General features: G+C 35.0%; 1 protein-coding gene across 1 annotated transcript in view; it reads left to right on the top strand.

The window, feature by feature from the left end:
* The window catches only part of Prr16 (proline rich 16), a 287,956-nt gene extending 265,380 nt beyond the window's left edge, over positions 1-22,576 (top strand). The window contains exon 3 of the transcript XR_007109198.1: positions 21,346-22,576. The gene's annotated coding sequence lies outside the window, so the exon portion shown is untranslated. The remainder of the gene's footprint in view (positions 1-21,345) is intronic.
* Positions 22,577-22,649: the final 73 nt, after the last annotated feature.

Here is a 22,649-nt window from a genome sequence, read left to right as displayed (position 1 = left end):
AAACCTTAAAACCAGTTCTTGTGAATTCTTTTTTTTTTTTTTTATATCTCAGTGCCTTATGAAGCTTCTATTCTTCTGAATCCATATCCAGAAGCCACTGAATTCTGTTGCTCTACTGAAGTGAGAAGACTATTGATAATGAAAAATTGAAAATGTGGAAATTACAAGTGTTTGTTTGCACATTTGTCACAGAAGTAAAGAGCAACTATTAAAGTAGAATATATTAGAATAAGAAGTGCATTGAGATCTTAATAATGAGACTACTTTTGCTTTCATCATTAGTGAAGTTATTTAATTCTGAACGTGGAAGTATAGCACTTTGATAGCGTAGTTTGCTTTTTTGGTAGCTAAAGTAATAGGTTGTTGGAATGCATTTGAGAAGTATCCTGGCAAATGTGAGGAAATTCAGACCTCTGATTAATTCCAAGTTTAATGGCAATGAAGTCTGCTTCTCCTTCAGTTATCTATGGTGTAACCTGCTTTTTTAATGCAAGATGGGTGTACACGTACAGATAAATTCTCTCCATCCCAATGGTGGCAACACTGAAGGATGGGTGTTAGAGAATTAGCTCACTCAGGTTTAGTAAAAGGTACCCTAGGTACATATCAATTCAACTTGTTTCATATTTTAAGCTTCTCAAGTAAAAAACATCCTATTACATTTTATTCATGTTTGATTTTGCAAGGGAAAAAAGACCACTATTGTCACTGAAGCAAACTCTTTTCCTATCCATGAGTAATGTTATTTAGTCATCTTTGTTTAAAGAAGAACACATTTTGGAAGAAGAAAAATAAAATTAAAGTAGAATATATTTTATTTTCTTTCAATGCAATATATCTCAAAGGAAAGGGAGTCTAAAAATGATCTCTGGCATAGACAACTAGATATTTTTCCAAGTCCAGTAGATTTAGAGACCTCCATAACACAGGAAAAACCCTGATTCTTTTTCCAGACCATAACCTAACTTTATTCATCAGGTTAGTAGTAGTTGACTAAACTGGGCTTATCTTCTAACTCTGCTGGTGCCTGGAGAGAGCACACTAGCTAACCTGATTTCATGAAGTCAGTGAAATTGCAACGCCTGAAGTCCAGCTTGCTGATTCACATGTTTTCCAGCTGTTTATTTAAAAACCCAAGGAAGAAAGAAATGCCATTCACAAAGGTGAAAGCAACATTTGATTGCTTGTCTAATGCATTTAATGGTTAGAAAACATGAAAGGATTTCGCTTGTTTCATGTAATAAATGAAAGAGAAAATGGATGTGATCTAGCATACATGCTTAAACAATGAGGAGGGAGAAGGTTAGCATGGTAATTTTGTTCTGATTGAAGGTACTCTAATTCCACCATTAAAAAATAATTACACCATGCTCCTAGTGTGCCTTACTTATTTACAATAGAACTCAATTGAATATGTACATGTTAACATCAGATTCAGCAGGGTTTAAGCAGTTGCACAAAGAAGTTTTGCCAAAAGGAGGAATAGATATCAGTCATTTATCTCACAGTGCATTATAATCTGTCTGCAACTGTTTCACTAAAGAGCACATAAGTGAATAAAAAGGAGATTAAAAGGAGGAACTGACGAATAGGGATTTGGGAAGAAGGGATTTTCAAAAATGCCTTTGGCTTTTCAGAAAAAAAATTGCAGTCATTAGCATGAATAATATTGCTGCTTCACCTTCCTTGATTAAAAAAAAAAAAAATTTCCTGAAAGCAGAACTTTCTCAAGAGAGGAAAATTAAAAAAAAAAAAAATACCCCCAAAAATCTATCTCCTCAATACCATTAGTGAGGATCAAGAAAGCCTCATACACACCTACATTTTATATAACCCAATACCCACTTCCTTCATTGATGAATTAAATATCCTCATTTAATATGCTTTTCAGTGTTCATGAAAAAAATATTCCTGGAACTTTCTTGATTGGCTTCTTTAGCATTTAAAATAGATTCCTTTTACACTTTTTATTCCCTAAAATAACTAAATATTAAAACTTTTGGCTACAAAAATATGACAATTGCTTTTATTGTTAATATCAGAAAGAAAAGAGCAAGATAGCTACTTCGATTCTGATTTTATTCCTTGACAAATCTGCTACTAGGACCTCCTTCCCTGAAAGCAATTGGATACTGGAGGCACAAAAGCTGCTGTCCAGCTCTCAGTGGGTTTGGTATCTTTTATAACAATCAAGTTGTCAAGGAGATTGTTCAGTACCCCTACAGAAGTACCTAAAAAACAATTATATTTGTTCAATATTCCTGTCTTTTTGTGTAAAGGAAATGCATGAATGTTGCAAATTCATTTTTATCTGTGTTCTCAATTTCTTTCTTCATTAACTCCAGTAGGTGGAAATTAACATCTGTCCCATTTTTAATTTTACTTTTACAGTGGGTAAAGCTGAGTCTCAAAACTATCTCATCTAGACTCTTGGAAGGATTGGGAGATGGAAACTGGTTTTTAGCCCTAAACTCTAAAACTATCACAACACATCAGAATCTGTATCCAGAATTTGTGTAAGAATTTGCTAGTGAATCAATGCATGTAAAATGTTCAGTATTATCTCATGACAAGGAAATACTACAGAACTGCATGTAAGTTAAACGTACAGATACTACATATTTTTGTGGACATACATTGTGTAATTGGAATTTATACTTAATTTTATGAGAAGTTGTGAGTGGTCTTGACTAATTTATTGGTTAATTTGTGCCCATATAAACACTATAAAAATAATTCTTCCCGGGCTTGGTGGGGCTGTGATCCCAGTAGCTTGGGAGTCTGAGTCAGATATATCGTGAGTTCCAAGCCAGCATCAGCAAAAGTGAGGTGTTAAGCAACTCAGTGAAACACTGTCTCTAAATAAATAAAATACAAAATAGGGTTGGGGATGTGGCTCAGTGGTGAAATGTCTCCAAGTTCAATTCCCTATATGCATGCACCCCCCTCCCCAACCAGCCAAAAAAAAAAAGAGTTCTAGAAGGTATTATTATTTACTTATTTATTTTTAGTTACACATAACATTAGGATTTATTTTGACATAATTATAAAAGCATGGAATATAATTTGCTCCAATTCAGTCTCCAGTATTTTTCCTGTCCCTCCTCTCTTCCCTCTTCTTATTTGTCTTCCTTCTACTCCACTGATCTTTCTGCTATTTACTTTCAGTATTTTTTTTATTTTTTTTTAAATTAATATCTTGTGGATGTACATGATGGTGAGATTCACTGTGGTATATTGATTTAAGTACAGAGAAAGGTTGGGTCAGATTCATTACACTCTTCTTCCTTATCCCATCCCTCTTCCCTCCCCCTCAATCCCATTCATCTCTTACTCCACTGATCTTAGAAAGTAATCTTCAAGGTAACGTTCTCAATTTGGAATCAAAAAAAGGGAGGAAAAAAGGATGCCTTTTTTTTTTTTTTAAGGAAAAGCATTATTTTATTTTATTTTTAAAGAAAAACAAGGAGTTTGGAATCCTAAATCTTAAAATTTGGAATGAGGAAGATACAAAATAAGTCTGTAAGACTAACACCAGACAGATTACAGGAGGAATATATATATATATACACACACACATATTTATATATATTTTTTTACAGACTGATTTTTGATTCACTATACACAAATGGGATACATTTCATTTCTATGGTTGTACACTATGTAGATTCATACCATTTATGTAATCATACATGTACATAGGGTAATGATGTCTGTCTCATTTCACCATCTTTCTTACCCCTGCCCCCACCCTTCTCTCATTTCCCTTTACATAATCTAAAGTTCCTCCATTTTTCTCTTACCCCCACTCCCTACTCCCGTTATGTATCATCATCTACTTATCAGGGAACACATTCGGCCTTTGGTTTTTTTGGGATTGACTTATTTCACTTGGCATGACGTTTTTCATTCAAACTAAAAAGATGACTTTTTTTTCAAATTATTTACTCCTTTTCTATGGGAAAATCTGACTTTGATATTTAATCCCAAAATTTATGTGTAATAATTTTTTTTCAAATGATTGACAAGATATCCTCAAATAGGTCAGAGCTAGGCTTCTAATATATGATTCTTAATACATACATCTACATATTTTTTATTTTGGTGGTTCTGGGAATAAAAATCCAGGGCTTCATGCATGCTGGGCAAGTACTCTACCACTGAGCTACATTCCCAGCCCTAAGACAAGTTTTTTAAGACTTTTATTATGGTAGATACAGTAAAATAATTGTAAGTATCTTGAAAAGTTACCACATCATTATAACTTCACTACTACAATTGGTATTTTTATTAAAATATGATTTCTCATCATTATTAAAAGTTATGTCACCAAACTATTTTCAACTAAAATAAATTAATTTTCAAAATAATTGAACAACACACTTTTTCCAAGCAGATGATACTTTTCATGGACACATCATAGAGGGAAAATTCTTTTCTCTTACTTTCCTAAGTTCCTGACTGAGGCTCTTATAACAAAATATAGATTAACAAGGGAAACACATATAAGTTCATTTAGTATGAGTTTTGTGTGACTCAACTATCATCAGGAAATGAATACCTGAGAAAAATGAACTTATTATGCTAAATTTGGTGAAGAAGTAGATAGTATGATCTTGTACTACACTAGAGGAATCAGCAGAACCTATTTGTTCAACTTCTTCTGTGTGACCCTTTGTCTCCAGAGATAAATACTCTTCCCCTCAGAGTATAGGGAGGTCACCTCTCACATGAGGGATTTGTGAACTTCTTCAAAGAGAAGGGACAGGAGAGGTCTGAGAGATCTTTTGCTTCTTTCTCAAATTCCTTCAGCTTAACATACTCAGCATGCAAAAGAACCCTGTTTTGGGGGTAGCATCTTCTGGATCCCTTCAACAAATGTAGGCTACAAAAGAGACACAATTTTAAAAAGTAATATAATCCATAGTTTTTGCTGCATAAATGCAGATTATAATAGACAACAAAACTTTTATGTCTTCCTTTACATACATAGAAAATTTTCTTAAGGAACTTCATTAAATTATTTTTCAGATATTTATATATAGAGGATGAACATTACAAGTCATGTCCTTTGTTATAGAGGACAGAGTTTGCAGAAATAAGTATTTCAGTTTTCTATATAAGAACATAAATATTCAATATGTGGGCATTTGTAGTGTACTTGTAAAAGTAAAAAAAAAATGATTTGAATTACAAATGTCTTAAGACATTTCTTATACCCATCTTTTACATTTTTTCTGAAGTTATATTTGAATGAAAAAACAAACACAATAAAGCATAGTAGTAGGCAATGGATATGTGGTGGGTGTTGTTCTTGATTTCACTGTAAAGTCTTGAATTAGGACAGATGAAATAGTCTTCTTGGGCAAACTTTCAGCTCCATAGGCATGTGACTATTGTCGTCTTACTGGTCCCTATCCTTAAAAGCACCTTCCTCAGTACTACCCCTCTCCCCACTTGGGGTTTAATGCTCTACATTGCTGTCTTGGTATTTTTAAATGTATGTTTTGTTAAGTGGAATCTGATGAGACCCTAGAGATCCCTGCAAGGAGTTTGGTGCCTCCCTCTTCTTGGGCATTGTTCCACACATAACACCCACCTGGATGAGATCCTGGCCTCTTACTTCCCTCCCACACCCAGAAGTCACTGCTGTCCTATTTTAGTGGGGAGCAAAGCACTAACAACCGTGTGACTTGTTCAGGATGCAGGGCAGGGTTGTAGGGATTGTGGGGTCTGCCTTCATTCTGCAAGTACCTTTGTGCCAGAGTCAATGGCAATAAATTGTGAATGAAAGCTAGACTGATTTGATGAGAAAGCAAAAACTTTCTTCCTGTTCTTGAACCAAGTCCCTATCTTTCATTTTTCACTGGGTTTTGCAAATTTCCTCATTGGTCTTGGTAATGTGGGACTAATGTTACTGAATGCAACTGCCTGGTTTACTAATTTAGATGAAAAGGAAAACTCTAAGGTTCATGATATTTCAAGGAGTTAGATAATTATTTTAGAAAATGACTGAACTTAAAAGATTTAAATATCTCTAAACCTTTACTTTGTTCAACAGTCATGATTATTGATTGTCATTGATATATCAAATACTAACCTGAAGTTTATTCCACGTGTCTTGCTCATGGATACAGAATTCACAGGTAATTCCTGAATGCCCTTTGACTCATGAAAACTTGGGCAACCAAGAGAATCTCACTTCATTTAAATGACAAAGTTAATTTATGAGAAGAAATTTATATCAATTTAGAACATGATGCTAGAATTAGCAACATAAAATTCCTCCTTTTAAAATAATCATTTTCAAAGTGATTTTCTCAGTATTCATAATGTTTCACATATTTTGCATGGAATGAAATGTTTTCATAAAGTAGCTACTTAATAAGAATTAAATACAATGGATTAAATCCATAACTGGCATCCTTCCTAATTTAATTGTATGTTTGAGTTCTACATATATCCATATCATAAGTAAAATAAGTATCTCATGTAGGTCTTTTTAATCTCTCCCTGGATTGCTTCCCCTACTCTTTTTTTTTTTTTTGTCTCCAAATGGTTGACTATTTCCCATTTAAGTACATTGATTTTAATCCTAGACAGCTCTTTGAAACCTTTTGTCTGGGTATCAAAGAAACTCTTTGCCCAACTCCCTCTGCTAAGAAGTCATTATCTTTATTAATTATTCCTAAAGGGTGGTATTTAGTCTACTTATTCAAAATTCTGTCTCTAATAAAACTACCTTGTCACAGGCACACCATAACCATGGTAGGATAATCAGTAGTACCATGCTGAGGTGCAGAGGTGCAGTTATATCTTCAAGCTATGTACAGAGGTTAGAAGCTGCACAGACTACACCTACACTGTCCTGACAACCCGGCACATGAAAGAATATGAAAACAGCAACATTTTAAAAAATGAAAATGAATCTTCACATATATAACTCCCACTTTCAGTAGTTATATGCTGAAATGAACAATTTCAAATGACCACAGCAGGTCACACATTACAATGTCTTCTTTAGAGGAGCACAACACAATAAACAGCATGTGAGTACAACAGTAATAGATGTATGTCTTCCATAACAGTTTCCATGTGGTGTATTAGACTAGGGCCTTTTTCTCACCCTGCAAAGCAACAGATAGGAGAGAAGATAACCATGGGTAAGTAAGAGAGTTAACTTGACTTATGCTTACTATGATCAAGTACTGAGGGTATTATTATAACAGCTCATAAGTAAAGATCATGGTCAGTTACAAGAATATGAAGCACTCAGGATAGCTTGTGGAAATTTATGCATATTCACCATCCTCCCTGACCAGATCACTTTACTATTCAGGATTTATTTTTATCATAAGCAGTGTTGCCTAGTAATATGGTTAACTTTTACTAGATCAAGTTTCAAGTTTCCATGGAAACAAGAGATTGAAAATTAACTCAAGATCATTTCTCCTTTTATAGAAAAAGAGAAAATATTTCACTATGCCTTAATTTTCATTAGGAAATACAAATATTTGGAAATGGATAACCAAGTATGCACAGTCTCTGATTTATGAGGCAATAAAATTCAAAATGAGAAATAAGCATTCAACTCAAGAAACTGAAAAAAGAAACATAAAATGCTCTCAAAGAAAATAGATAAGAAATACCAGTAAGAAAAAGTTAATAGGAGCGAATAAACTTATGAAACATGGAAAATTTGATTTTTAAATTTATCTTCTATCTTGAAAATAGTGTTAAAATAGAATTTTTACATGGAAGATTAGAAAGAAAACATTAGGGAAAAAATGAATGACTTTAAAATATCAGAAAGGAGAACATTGAAAAGACTTCCATGTATAAATGTAGATAAAATGGTTAATTTATAGAATATATAAATTACTAAATTTGTTTCAAGAAACATTTACACAACCAATAGAATACCAATGAAGAAAATGAAAGGTAATCAAAACTTTCTCACTAAAATAAGGCATCATGATGTAATGAATGATTTAAGGGATATTTCTTATCACTACTGAACAATGAGATAAAGCAAGAGTAAAAAGTCATAAATTCTTTTTATTTATTTATTTATTTATTTATTTTTATTGTAAACAAATGGGATACATGTTGTTCCTCTATTTGTACATGGCGTAAAGGCAGACCATTTGTGTAATCATAAATTTACATAGGGTGATGTTGGTTGATTCATTCTGTTATTTTTTTCCCTTCCCCCCACCCCTCCCATCCCTCTTTTCCCTCTATACAGTCCTTCCTTCCCCCATTCTTGCCCCCCTCCCTAACCCTCACTCTAACCCTAAAACTAACCCCTCCCACGCCCCATTATGTATCATCATCCACTTATCAGCGAGATCATTCTTCCTTTGGTTTTTTGAGATTGGCTTATCTCACATAGCATGATATTCTCCAATTTCGTCCATTTGCCTGCAAATGCCATAATTTTATCATTCTTTATGGCTGAGTAATATTCCATTGGATATATATGCCACAGTTTCTTTATCCATTCATCAACTGAAGGGCATCTAGGTTGGTTCCACAATCTGGCTATGGTGAATTGAGCAGCAATGAACATTGATGTGGCTGTATCTCTATAGTGTGCTGATTTGAAGTCCTTTGGGTATAGGCCAAGGAGTGGGATAGCTGGGTCAAATGGTAGTTCCATTCCAAGCTTTCTAAGGAATCTCCATACTGCCTTCCAGAGTGGCTACACTAATTTGCAACCCCACCAGCAATGTATGAGTGTACCTTGTTCCCCACATTCATGCCAACACCTGTTGTTGCTTGTGTTCTTGATAATCGCCATTCTGATTGGGGTGAGATGGAAGCTTAGGGTGGTTTTGATTTGCATTTCTCTTATTACTAGAGATGTTGAACATTTTTCCATATGTTTGTTGATTGTAGGTCTTTTTCTGTGAAGTGTCTGTTCATTTCCTTAGCCCATTTGTCAATTGGGTTATTTGTAGTCTTGGTGTTGAGTTTTTTGAGTTCTTTATAGATTCTGGAGATTAGTGCTCTATCTGAAGTATGATTGGCAAAGATTTTCTCCCACTCTGTAGGCTCTTTCTTTACATTGCTGATAGTTTCCTTTGCTGAGAGAAAGCTTTTTAGTTTGAATCTATCCCAGTTGTTGATTCTTGCTTTTATTTCTTGTGCTATGGGAGTCCTGTTGAGAAAGTCTGGTCCTAAGCCGACATGTTGAAGATCTGGACCTACTTTTTCTTCTATAAGATGCAGGGTCTCTGGTCTGATTCCGAGGTCCTTAATCCATTTTGAGTTTAGTTTTGTGCACGGTGAGAGATATGGGTTTAGTTTCATTCTGTTGCATATGGATTTCCAATTTTCCCAGCACCATTTATTGAAGAGGCTATCTTTTCTCCATTGCATATTTTTGGCCCCTTTGTCTAGTATGAGGAAATTATATTTATTTGGGTTTGTGTCCGTGTCCTCTATTCTGTACCATTGATCTACCTGTCTATTTTGGTACCAATACCATGCTGTTTTTGTTACTATTGCTTTGTAGTACAGTTGAAGTTCAGGTATTGCAATACCCCCTGCTTCATTTTTCCTGCGAAGGATTGCTTTAGCAATTCTGGGTTTCTTATTCTTCCAGATGAATTTCATGATTGCTTGTTCTACTTCTGTAAGGTACATCATTGGGATTTTAATTGGAATTGCATTGAATCTGTATAGCACTTTTGGTAGTATGGCCATTTTGACAATATTAATTCTGCCTATCCAGGAACATGGGAGATCTTTCCATCTTCTAAGGTGTTCTTTAATTTCTTTCTTTAGTGTTCTGTAGTTCTCATTGTAGAGGTCTTTCACCTCTTTTGTGAGATTGATTCCCAAGTATTTTATTTTTTTCGAGGCTATTGTGAATGGGGTAGTTTTCCTAACTTCTCTTTCTGAAGATTCATCACTTATGTATAAAAATGCATTGACTTTATGAGCATTGATCTTGTATCCTGCTACTTTACTGAATTCACTTATGAGTTCTAAGAGTTTTCTGGTGGAATTTCCTGGTTCCTCTAAGTATATAATCATATCATCAGCAAATAGGGATAGTTTGAGTTCTTCTTTTCCTATTCATATCCCTTTAATTTCTTTGGTCTGTCTAATTGCTCTGGCTAGAGTTTGAAGGACGATATTGAATAGGAGTGGTGAGAGAGGGCATCCCTGCCTTGTTCCAGATTTTAGGGGGAATGCTTTCAGTTTTTCACCATTAAGAATGATATTAGCCATGGGCTTAGCATAGATGGCCTTTACAATGTTAAGGAATGTTCCCACTATCCCTATTTTTTCTAGTGTTTTGAGCATGAAGGGGTGCTGTATTTTATCAAATGCTTTTTCTGCATCTATTGAAATAATCATGTGATTCTTGACTTTAAGTCTATTGATATGGTGAATTACATTTATTGATTCCTGATGTTGAACCAACCTTGCATCCCTGGGATGAAACCCACTTGATCATGGTGCACTATCTTTTTCATATGTTTTTGTATGTGATTTGCTAAAATTTTGTTGAGAATTTTTGCATCTATGTTCATTAAGGATATTGGTCTGAAATTTTCTTTCCTCGATGTGTCTCTGTCTGGTTTAGGTATCAGGGTGATATTGGCTTCGTAGAATGAGTTTGGGAGGTTTCCCTCCTCTTCTATTTCATGGAATACTTTGAAGAGTATTGGAATGAGCTCTTCTTTAAAGGTTTTGTAGAACTTGACTGAGAAAGCATCAGGTCCTGGACTTTTCTTTGTTGGTAGACTTTTGATGACTTCTTCTATTTCATTACTTGAAATTGGTCTATTTAAATTGTGTATGTCCTCCTCGTTTAGTTTAGGCAATTCATAGGTCTCTAGAAACTTGTTGATATCTTCGAAATTTTCCATTTTGTTGGAATATAGATTCTCAAAATAGTTTCTAATTATGTTTTGTATTTCAATCGTGTCTGTTGTGATATTTCCTTGTTCATTCCGAATTTTGGTGATTTGGGTTTTCTCTCGTCTTCTCTTTGTTAGTGTGGCTAAAGGTTTATCAATTTTGTTTATTTTTTCGAAGAACCAACTATTTATTTTGTCAATTTCATTGATTTCAGCTCTGAGTTTAACTATTTCCTGTCTTCTACTACTTTTGGTGTTGGTCTGTTCTTCTTTTTCTAGGGCTTTGAGCTGTAGTGTTAGGTTGTTTATTTGTTGAGTTTTACTTCTTTTATTGAATGCGCTCCATGAAATAAATTTTCCTCTAAGTACCGCTTTCATAGTGTCCCAGAGATTTTGATATGATGTTTCTTTGTTCTCATTTACCTCTAAGAATTTTTTAATTTCCTTCCTAATATCTTCTGTTATCCATTCCTCATATAATAGCATATTGTTTAATCTCCAGGTGTTGGAGTAATTTCTGTTTTTTACTCTTTCATTTATTTCTAGTTTCAATCCATTGTGATCTGATAAAATACAAGGAAGTGTCTCTATCTTCTTGTATTTGCTAACATTAGCTTTGTGGCATAATATATGGTCTATTTTAGAGAAGGATCCATGTGCTGCTGAGAAGTGTATTCACTCTTGGTTGGATGGTATATTCTATAAATGTCTGTTAAGTCTAAATTATTGATTGTGTTATTGAGATCTATGGTTTCTTTGTTCAATTTTTGTTTGGAAGATCTGTCCAGTGGTGAGAGAGGTGTGTTAAAATCACCTACTATTATTGTATTGTGGTCTATTTGGTTTCTGAGATTGAGAAGGATTTGTTTGACATACATGGGTGAGCCACTGTTTGGGGCATAGATATTTATGATTGTTATGTCTTGCTGATTTATGGTTCCCTTAAGCATTATGAAATGTCCTTCTTTATCCCTTCTGATTAACTTTGGCTTGATGTTCACTTTATCTGAAATGAGGATGGATACCCCAGCTTTTTTGCTGGGTCCATGTGCATGGTAAATTTTTCCCCATCCTTTCACCTTTAGTCTTTGGGTATCTCTTTCTAAGAGATGAGTCTCTTGCAGGCAACATATTGTTGGATCTTTCTTTTTTATCCAATCTGCCAGTCTATGTCTTTTGATTGATGAATTCAGGCCATTAATATTCAGGGTTATTATTGAGATACGATTTGTATTCCCGGTCATTTGACTCATTTTATTCATTTATTTGCTTATTTTTGACACGACTTCGTTCCTCTTTATTTGAGATTTCCTTTAGGATATCTCCTCCCTTTGCTGATTTGCTTCTTTGTTTTTCATATCTTCTTCATGGAATATTTTGCTGAGAATGTTCTGTAATGCTGGCTTTCTTTTTGTATATTCTTTTAGCTTTTGTTTATCATGGAAGGATTTTATTTCATTGTCAAATCTGAAGATAAGTTTTGCTGGGTGTAAGATTCTTGGTTGGCATCCATTTTCTTTTAGGGCTTGAAAAATGTTATTCCAGGCCCTTCTAGCTTTTAAGGTCTGGATTGAAAAATCTGCTGATATCCGTATTGGTTTCCCCCTGAATGTAATTTGGTTCTTTTCTCTCACAGCCTTTAAGATTCTGTCTTTATTTTGTATGTTAGGTATTTTCATTATAATGTGCCTTGGTGTGGGTCTGTTGTATTTGGAGTCCTATAAGCCTCTTGAACTTGATTTTCCATTTCATTCTTCAGATTTGGGAAATTATCTGAAATTATCTCATTGAATAGGTTGTTCATTCCTTTGGTTTGTTTCTCTGAGCCTTCCTCAATCCCAATAATTCTCAGATTTGGCCTTTTCATGATATCCCATAGTTCTTGGAGATTCTGTTCATGATTTCTTACCATCTTCTCTGTTTGTTCGACTTTGTTTTCGAGGTTAAATATTTTGTCTTCAATATCTGAGGTTCTGTCTTCCAGGTGTTCTATCCTATTGGTTGTGCTTTCTATGGAGTTCTTAATTTGGTTTATTGTTTCCTTCATTTCAAGGATTTCTGTTTGGTTTTTTTTCAATATCTCTAACTCTTTATTGAAATGGTCTTTTGCTTCCTGTATTTGCTCTTTTAACTGTCTATTGGTGCGTTCATTCAATGCCTGCATTTGTTCTTTCATTTCATCGTTTGCTTCCCTTATCATGTTGATTATGTACATTCTGAACTCCCTTTCTGACATTTCTTCTGCCATGCTGTCATTGGATTTTATTGATATAACATCCAGATTTGTTTGAGGCATTTTCTTCCCTTGTTTTCTCATGTCATTCAGGTGTCAGTGGACTGCAGAGATGTTGCAGATTTCCTCTATTGACTTATAATGTCCCTGAAGATTGCTAGTGTATCCCCTCTCACCTTCAGTAGCCTGAAGTCTTAGAGGAAGTTGATACTGCGGTGTTCCCCTAGATAGCTGTCTCTCTAGGGGTGGTGGTCTTCAGGTGGGGTATATTCCCTGCTAGAGGGCAGAGGTGCCTCTACTTGTTGACCAATGGTCATCCAAAGGGGAACTAGACTGCAGGCTGAGGCAATGCCTGTTTGGGCCTGTGTCTCTGGTTTTACCGTCCTTGTGGGAAAACCTCACCCAGCGGGGAAGACTCACCTGGTGGGGAGGTCTTGCTAGTCAGTTCCCCTCCTAGAGGTTCCCCTCAGTCCACACCTACCACCTGGGCAGGGCAGCCTTCCCAGGCAACGTTTCCAGGGGCCTGGACCTACCTCCTGGGCCTGGGCGCCCTGCCCTTCACAGACGAGTCTCCTTAGGTAGCCCCTCCTCAGAGAAGCTGCCCACAGTCCTGGAACCTTCGCTCCACCCCTCAGCTTGTCTCTGTGTAGCTCTTTCAAGAAAAGGTGCTTAGATCCCCGGCTCGGACCGTGCTTTGCACCTAATCTCCTGGCTATGTGACCCCTCCTCTGAGCAGTCACTTGGAGCCTCGTACATATGCTCCAAGCCCCAGTGACCCGTCACTCGTCTCTTCCTCCAGGCAGCCACCCGGTGTTCTGTGTGGGCGCTTGGAGACCAAGCCACTCCCTGCGCACCTCCACCTCCTCAGGACAGCCCCCTCCCCGTTGTTCAGGCAGTTGCTGAGTCCAAATAGCTCGCCGCCCAACTCTTTCTCTGGCAGCCCCTGGAGACCCGGCAGATTGCTCCAAAAAACCAAGCTGTGTGCTGCTCGGCCTCCTCTGCAAAGTTCCCCGCTTTCCGAGTTCACTGTTCCAGCGAGGGGAGGGGTGTCTTGCCGCCTGGGCAGGGCAGCCTTCCCAGGGGCCCGGACCTACCTCCTGGGCCTGGGAGCCTCTCCCTTCATAGATGAGTCTCCTTAGGTTGTCCCTTCTTAGAGAAGCTGCCCGCAGTCCTGTAACCTTTGCTCCGCCCCTCAGCTTGTCTCTGTGTAGTTCACTCAAGAAAAGGTCTAGGTCCCTGGACCAGACCGTGCTATGCACCTAATTGCCTGGCTATGCGACCCGCCCTCTGAGCAGTCACTTGGAGCCTTGTACATATGTTCCAAGCCCCAGTGACCCGTCGCTCGTCTCTTCTTCCAGGCAGTAACCCGGTGTTCTGTGTGGGCGCTTGGAGACCAAGCCACTCACTGTGTACCTCCACCTCCTCTGGACAGCCCCCTCCCCATTGCTCAGGTGGTTGCTGAGTCCAAACAACTCGCTGCCCCACTCTTTCTCTGGCAGCCGCCGAAGCCCTGGCAGATCGCTCCAAAACCAGGCGGTGTGTTGCGCAACCTCCTCTGCAAAGTTCCCTGCAAAATTCATAAATTCTGAAAAGGACAGTTAAATTTTTCAATAATTATAAATAGTATAATTATTTATCTAAGTAATAAAAAATCAACAAAGCCCTTTTACGAACTAAGAAAGAGAAAGAAATTACCTAGATATAAAAATATTTGGAGATTCAGTAGTAGTCTTCAATATCAGCAATAAAACTTACAAAATATAATTTAAAAAAGCATTCAAATTTGTAAATTGTTACATGTTAGAATATCTAGGAAACAATGAACAGAGTGAAGATTGTACAAAATTGGAGAAAATGTTTTCAAAGTATACATATCAAAATATAACCAAATAACAATGAAGATAAGATATATAATCTTAAAAATAGATTTGACCTTGGAGAGGTGTTATGAAACCATGAATGAAACTTCCAAGAACTATGGCATAACATGAAAAGACCAAATTTAAGATTTATTGGGATAGATGAAGGTGCAGAGATACAAACCAAAGGAATGCACAATCTTTACAATGAAACAATATCAGAAAATTTCCCAAACCTAAAGAATGAAATGGAAAATAAAATACAAGAGACTTACAGGATCCCAAATGTACAAAATTACAACAGATCCACAGTTAGGTACATTATAATGAAAATGCTTAACGTACAGAGTAAGGATAGCATTTTAAAGGCTTTTAGAGGAAAATATCAGATTATGTATAGGGAGAACTAATTCTTTATTTCAGCTGGTTTTTCAACTCAAACTTTCAAATCTAGGAAGTCCTGGAGTAACATATACCAAGCTCTGAAAGAGAATGGATGCTAACCAAGAATCTTATATCCAGCAATATTAAGCTTCAGATTTGAAGAAGAAATAAAAACCTTCCATAATAAACAAAAGTTAAAAGAATTTGCAACTAGAAAACCTACACTATCGAATATTCTCAATAACATATTCTATGAAGTTGAAATGAAAAAGAACAAAAAGTGAAAACCAGAAAAGAAAGGAACTACACTAAAGGAATAGTCAATCAAAGGAGAAACTAATTCAAATTAAAAGCAAGAAATAAATCCAAATGACAGGAAATACAAATTATATCTCAATAATAACCTTGACCATTAATGGCCAAAATTCATCAATCAAAAGACCCAGGCACAGATTGGATTAAAAACCAAGACCCAACAATATGCTGTCTCCAAGAGACTCACCTCATAGGCAATGATATCCACAGACTGATGGTGAAAGGATGGGAAAAAACATATCACTCACATGTATTGTGTAAATAAGCAGGGGTTTCTATCCTCATAGCAGATAAAGTGGACTTTAAAGCAAAGTTAATCTGAAGGGACAAAGAAGTTCATTTCATACTGCTTAAGGGAATTATATATCAACAGGACATAACAATCATAAATGTTTATGCCCCAAATGGACCATCTGTGTATCAAACAAACCCCTCTCAATTTCAAGAATCAAATAGACCATGACACAATAATATTGGTAAACTAACTTGCCACTGTCACCACTGGATAGATCTTTCAAACAAAAACTAAATTAAGAAGCGATAGAAGTAAAAAATACAATTGATAATTTAGACTTAACAGGCACATATAGAATATTTCATCCATCAATGATGGAATACACTTTCTTCTCAGCAGCAACTGGATCCTTCTCTAATGTAGACCATACTATGTAAGCTGTCACATGTGTTGTATACAATTGTAATACTACCTTAATATATTTTTAGCATCTGTAGGATTATTTTGATAGCTCTCTTTCCATTAATATTAATTTTTATGTTCTTGCTTTTTTTTTATTAGAATTATTTTTTGATCAAATTTTAGCTGTATCATTTCCTGTTTCATACATTTCTGTTTGTTCCTTCCTAGTAGATAATTTGAAAATAATTTGATTGTTATTCCAGCTTCTTTCTGGTACAAGTACTTTAAGTTATATTTTAATTAGAGACAGGGTCTTGCCGAGTTGCTAAGTGCCTTGCTGAGTTGCTGAGACTGACTTTGAACTTGAGATCCTCCTGCCTCAGTCTACAGAGACTCTGGGATTACAGATGTTTGCCACTGCGTCTGGCTCCTAATAAATTAAACCCAGGTTTGACACACTTGTTTGATAAAGGATCAGGTCATAAATATTTTAGTGTTTTTGAGCCACGCCATTTATGTCACTAGCATTGATCTCTGAATTTACAGGGTCAAATGAAATGGGTTGTGGGGTGGATTGGGGAAAGTAGCTATTCATTGATACTTTTTCATAGGTTAATAGAAAACATGAATGAAGTATGTAGTTCAGTATTTATAATCACTAGAAATCCATTTTTTAACCATTATGTTTTATGTACTTGGTACAATTCCTAGCTTATAGTAGGCATTCTATTCATTTTTATGTGAAAACTTTGCTGTTAGTTTAACAGTTCTGACTGGGCTGGGATGTAACTCAGTGATAGAGCATTGGCCTAGCATGTGTGAGGCCCTGAGTTTGATCTGGCACCACAATAAACAAACAAAATATTATAGAAAATAAAAGTTTTTTTAAAAATGATTTTGGTCTCTTCATTGTTATTATTTTATAATGCAATAGACATATAACATCTTGCCTCACAGAGAAAGATATTTAAAATCATTCATGCATATATAATATTTATTTATTTTAATATATATTATAACATAATTCATAAACAAATTTATATAATTCAAACATATAAACATAGGTTATAATAGAATTATAAAAACTATGCCAAGGTATGCAGAAATATAGAATTATGACACATTTTTGTTTAGATAAACATTTTTTGCATTATTTTCAGCTCACTCCTAGTATTTCTTGCTGTCTTTGACATTTTAAAATTATGCTGCATTTACTGCTCAGAAATGCTCTCAGTCACTTACAATGCTACTTTTATAAATTAATTAACTTGACATTTACTGACTCCCAGTCTTAAATTATCTAGCATTATTCAGATTTTTCATATCACCTTTGGATCTAGCAAAATCTACAAGAAATTACAAAAGGTGACCCTTAATGTGCTTGAAAATTTTGACCTAGTCCATTCAAAATGTGAAGAAAATCTTAATTGCTTTTAAGCAGTACTTTTATGAAGAGAATGCAGCAATTAACCCATTGATCTAAAGAATGGGTCAGAAAGCATTTCCATGTTGGGTACTTCAGTTCATTTTCGTTCATATGAGACCCTGGTGCAGGTAATTTATTTTTCATTATGTTCATGATGAATAAACTTATTTAAAATCTAGAATGCTAATGCTGTTTTTGTGACTTCATATTTGAGGTACACAAATCCCCAAAAAGTGATTATTTAAATGTTTATAATTTAAAACATACAATAATGAAAGTTCATAAAACTATTAAATTAAAAAATTATACATGAAAAGTTATTTGGGGATTTTCATTAGTGGGAAAGATATCTGAGCCTGACTAATGGGTTGAATGTGACATCTGGTACTACCCAGTGATAGGTGTTAATACCTGTAATAAACCTTCAAAATTCAGTAAGGCTTAAATATATTTCTATAATTCCCAATCTTATGATCCAATCAGCAGAAACAGATGATTTTATTTTCTCCTATCCATGTGTGATCACTGACAGCCAAGAAGCAAATATCTACTTCCATGAGGTGCCTAAAAACATGGTGGAACTGGGAACTCCTTATAATAAATGTTTACTCTTATCTTGAGTAGGCAAGTTATTAAGAGAAAATGCACTACCATCTTCAACTTGTCCTTAAGAAAGTCTTGTAACTGCAATAGTTATTGCTTTAAACTGGCATCTTCATCACTTCTTTACATAAAAGCCCTGTCATGTGTCCTTCCTCTCCTTCCATCATACTTCCCACATTTCCCCCAGCACTCTCAATCATCAGAATTCAGTATTTCCTGTTATGATTGGCATATTAATGACACCCTGGCCTCCGTTAACCTCTATAAACTTCAGTCTTTTCTCTCTTAAATTTGTGCTGCACAATATTGAAGATACCAAGTCCTGCCTTGCTTCTGCTTGATATATTCTTATTTCAAAACTAGTAGCAGTTTATTTTTGCAAACCCCAACCCATCCCTCAAGTCTCAATTCAAATGCTTTACATAGGCTTATTACTCTGATGTTTGTTCTTTATTTAAAATTTACTTATAGCACAATGTATTACATTTACCATGAATGTTTGCATGTCTTCTTACCTTCAGATAGTAACCTCTTTGGAAGGCAGAAGGTCACTTTCTTGTATCCATGGTTTCTAGATCAGTATCTGGCATGCAATAGGTGACAAATATTTTTAAATGAATAAATAAACAAATGACATGTTGATTTAACAATTTTACTAAACTGTATTAAATAAGTATAAAGGGTGCTAAAGACTCCTAAATTATAGTCATGAAAATATAATTAGCACATTTAATTTTTTTCAGAATGCATGAATTATGGACCCACCTCTCTTTCTTTGTCTCTCTCTCTCTCTCTCTCTCTCTCTGTCTCTCTCTCTCTCTCTCTCTCTCTCTCTCTCTCTATATATATATATATATATATATAAAATATATGATTATGTATATATATATATCAGTATATTTTTCATACTGTTTTCATTAAATAATAAATCTAAATATTATTGTAGGACTGATTTTTATTAATTTGTAACAGTTTCAGTGCTGGTTTCCTTTAATACTTGGAAGTTTAAATGCTCAGATGACACACAAATGGTACTGGCAGCTGCAATGCTCAAGCCAGGCTTCTCCACTCCTCTGTACAGACTCACTCTTGAATCTTGTTCCGGTACTCCATAATGAAAGTTTGTCTACTACTTCAGGGTCTTCCTTAGAATACCATCAGTGTTGAGCTAGAGTAAGCCTTAAACATGCCTTGATTTATTGTGTTTTGTGATTTTTCTAGTTTGAATCTTGAAGTTGGAAGAGGTTATTCTTTCTGTTTTTCCTTTTTGGTTATTTATTTAAATGATTTCATACCAAGTGTGGTAGTAGGATAACAATAAAAATATCAGTATAACAGAATGGTAACTAAAGTACTTCTCACAGAAACAGAACTCATTACTCTCTTGTCTGTGTGTGTCTTTACTGGAGAAAGCAACATGCTCTGTGGAGTTTGTTTACTCAAAGGAAAGGGCAAAAGTAAGGGGTTCTCAGAAGGATTGTCAAGTAACAAAAATACTCTTAAAAGCACTACTCTATCTTAGCTTTAAAATAATTAATTAATCAATATACGAAGTTTATTTTTAAAGTTTTGTGCATCAAATGTAAGAAATTATAAGTATTCTCTGTTACATCACAGAAGATGATAAACAATTCCACATTAAGTGGTGGTAAACATGCTTACTGTTGAGGGGCATTGTCAGAACTACAGATAGTTTCATTTCCCTATGTTTTTCCCCATATTATTCATTAATTAGAAGTGTGGATATGAATGATCTCAAAATGCTAATTTAAAAGTATTGTGAACATTTATGAAGAAAAGGAGGGTTAGTTCTCAGCTCCATGATGGAAAAGGCTGTCTTTTTGGCAATCTTGACAATATATTTAAACATATTATTAAGGCAATGAAAGATTGCATTATTCTTACATTGCAAACTGTTTCTATTATAATTATTAACTGATATTAATTATACAAATTAATCAGATTCACCATTATAACTCCATACATGCATATATTATGTATTGACCATGTTTGCCCACTAATTTTCCACTCTCTTCTCTCTCATCTCTAGTCCCTAATAATTCCTCTTCTACTACTTTCAAGCCCTTGGGTTGTGTGTGCGTTGTTTGTGATATGTATATACTATATATATACACACATACATACATACATATATATATGTATGTATATATATATATACTGTATTTTCTTTATCCCTCCATCTGTAGTTAGTCATATAGGTTGGTTGTTTCCACATTCCGGCTACTGTGAACTATACTGCAATAAACATGGGTATGTTATTTTAAATGAAGTCTCCATTTCAATGGAAAATATTTCTTAAATTACTTTTTGATGGTGCTATATATGAAAAGTTTATCATCTGTGAATTTGAGAAATATGTTAGAACTTTATACCTTTATAAGTGAATAAATTTATCTGAAGTTCTAAACATTGTTAGTGATAAGAGAGCTTTTAATTGTAAACATTCTGCTAAATTTTGATTTCTTATTCCCCTTCTCTTCCTCCTCCTCCTCCTCTTCCCCTTCTCCCTCCCCCTCCCCTCCCCTCCTCTCCCCATCCCTCTCCCCCTACTTCTTCCCCTTCCCCTTACTTTTTCCCTTCCCCTTCTTCCTCTTCTTAGTTATGGGGACAGAATCCTTCAGGGGTTTTATTACTGAACTGCATACTAACCCCTTTTTATATTTTATTTTGAGACAGGCCTTACTAAGAACTGAGCCTGGTCTTGAACTTGTGATCTTCTTACTTCAGCCTTTGGACTTTCTGTGATTACACATGTGCCATAGTGCACCTGGATCTGACTAAATTATAAAATAAAGCTTTTACATAAGAGATTTACATGGAATATTTAAAATGTGTTTAGATATTTTAAATAAATACTTGATAACTTAAATAGTTTAAAATTATATACATCATTTACAAATGATTGCCTAATTTGCACTAATCTTAATGTAATTTTTAATATTATGCTTATACTTTAAACTGACCATTTATCTTTTGTTTTCTTCTGACAGCTCCTTCAGGTTGGAAGGAATACCTTTATTTGGAGGCATGTCGATTCATTTTTCTCACTGCAGATTCATCATTATGACTTCTTGAGGCCCGAACTAATTGTAAAGTAACCAGGAATCTGATCATCCCAGAGGAGCAAATTCCCCAACTTTGGAGCACAAATGATCACTGTAGAATCACATAAAATCATCTGCCTCTAGTCTGACATCTGTGAGCAGAGCCCTGGGGAAAAACCACAGCCTTAAATCTCTTCACTCACAAATTACCAAGAAGATAAAATATATAGATGAAAAGGACTAAGTAAAAAGCCAATGAATAAATAAAAACCAAACAAAACTCATTTTACCATGGAAATAAAATATTCCTGACTATGAGCCCCTCAAGTTTAAAATGCAACAATTAATCTAGAAAATTGCAAATTGATTTATCATTTTGGAAGGTAAATGGACAGAGATAGAAGGTATCTTGTGTCAAAATTACTCATCATTTCAAAATACGTAGACAAAAATAGAACTGAACAAGCAGGAACACTGCGGCATTGCAAGGTGTTAGAACAGAAGGTTGCTGTTTGCAGAAAAGAGGATGTTTGCCATCTTGTATACACCCTCAAAGCCATAATGGAATAACAGCATTGTTACCAATTGCTTGCAGAGTTTCCACATTTGATCTTCACCCCACATTGGTTAAGAGAGAGGGGAGGTCAGTTCTTACTGATCGCTTCTCCATGCACCCGAATATTTGCACTGTCCCTTCCATTCAGGGTAATGATGTATGTTGTTTATTTGCACAGATGGGCCTATGAGTTTTGAGACCAGAGCAAGTTGTTTCTTGCAGGAGTCCAAAAAAGAAAATCTTGAGAATTCTCAAGACATTGGTTTCTCTTTCTCCTATAAAATTCAGTTATCTAAAGAAATGTAACTGTCTCAGATTTTTGTTTTTAAATCTAAAGAATATTAATGAAAAAATCAGTGTGGACAAATGAATGAAAAAGTTAAAAAAAATTTTAATGAATATCATTTTATATCATTCACAGCCAAGAAGTCTAGTACAGTGAACTGCACACTAAACCTTTCTGTTGAACATCTATTTGTTCTCTTACTTAATTAAAGTCACTTGTAATTTGTATTTGACATATAACAGTTTTTTATAACCATTTATCTATGCTTCATGGGAAAATGTACCAGACAAGCAAACAGCATTTTCAGTTTATTTTTCTAAATAAATGTGTTGTTTGTATTATTTGTAGTTGTTCATTTAATTTGGTTTCCATTATCTGGAAGATGTGTCCTATATTTCTTAAGGAAGT

This window comes from Sciurus carolinensis, chromosome 6 (genome assembly GCF_902686445.1).
Source record: "Sciurus carolinensis chromosome 6, mSciCar1.2, whole genome shotgun sequence".
Lineage (NCBI taxonomy): Eukaryota > Metazoa > Chordata > Mammalia > Rodentia > Sciuridae > Sciurus > Sciurus carolinensis.
The sequence above is the reverse complement of the archived record's forward strand: the minus strand, read 5'-3'. Positions and strand labels throughout refer to the sequence as shown.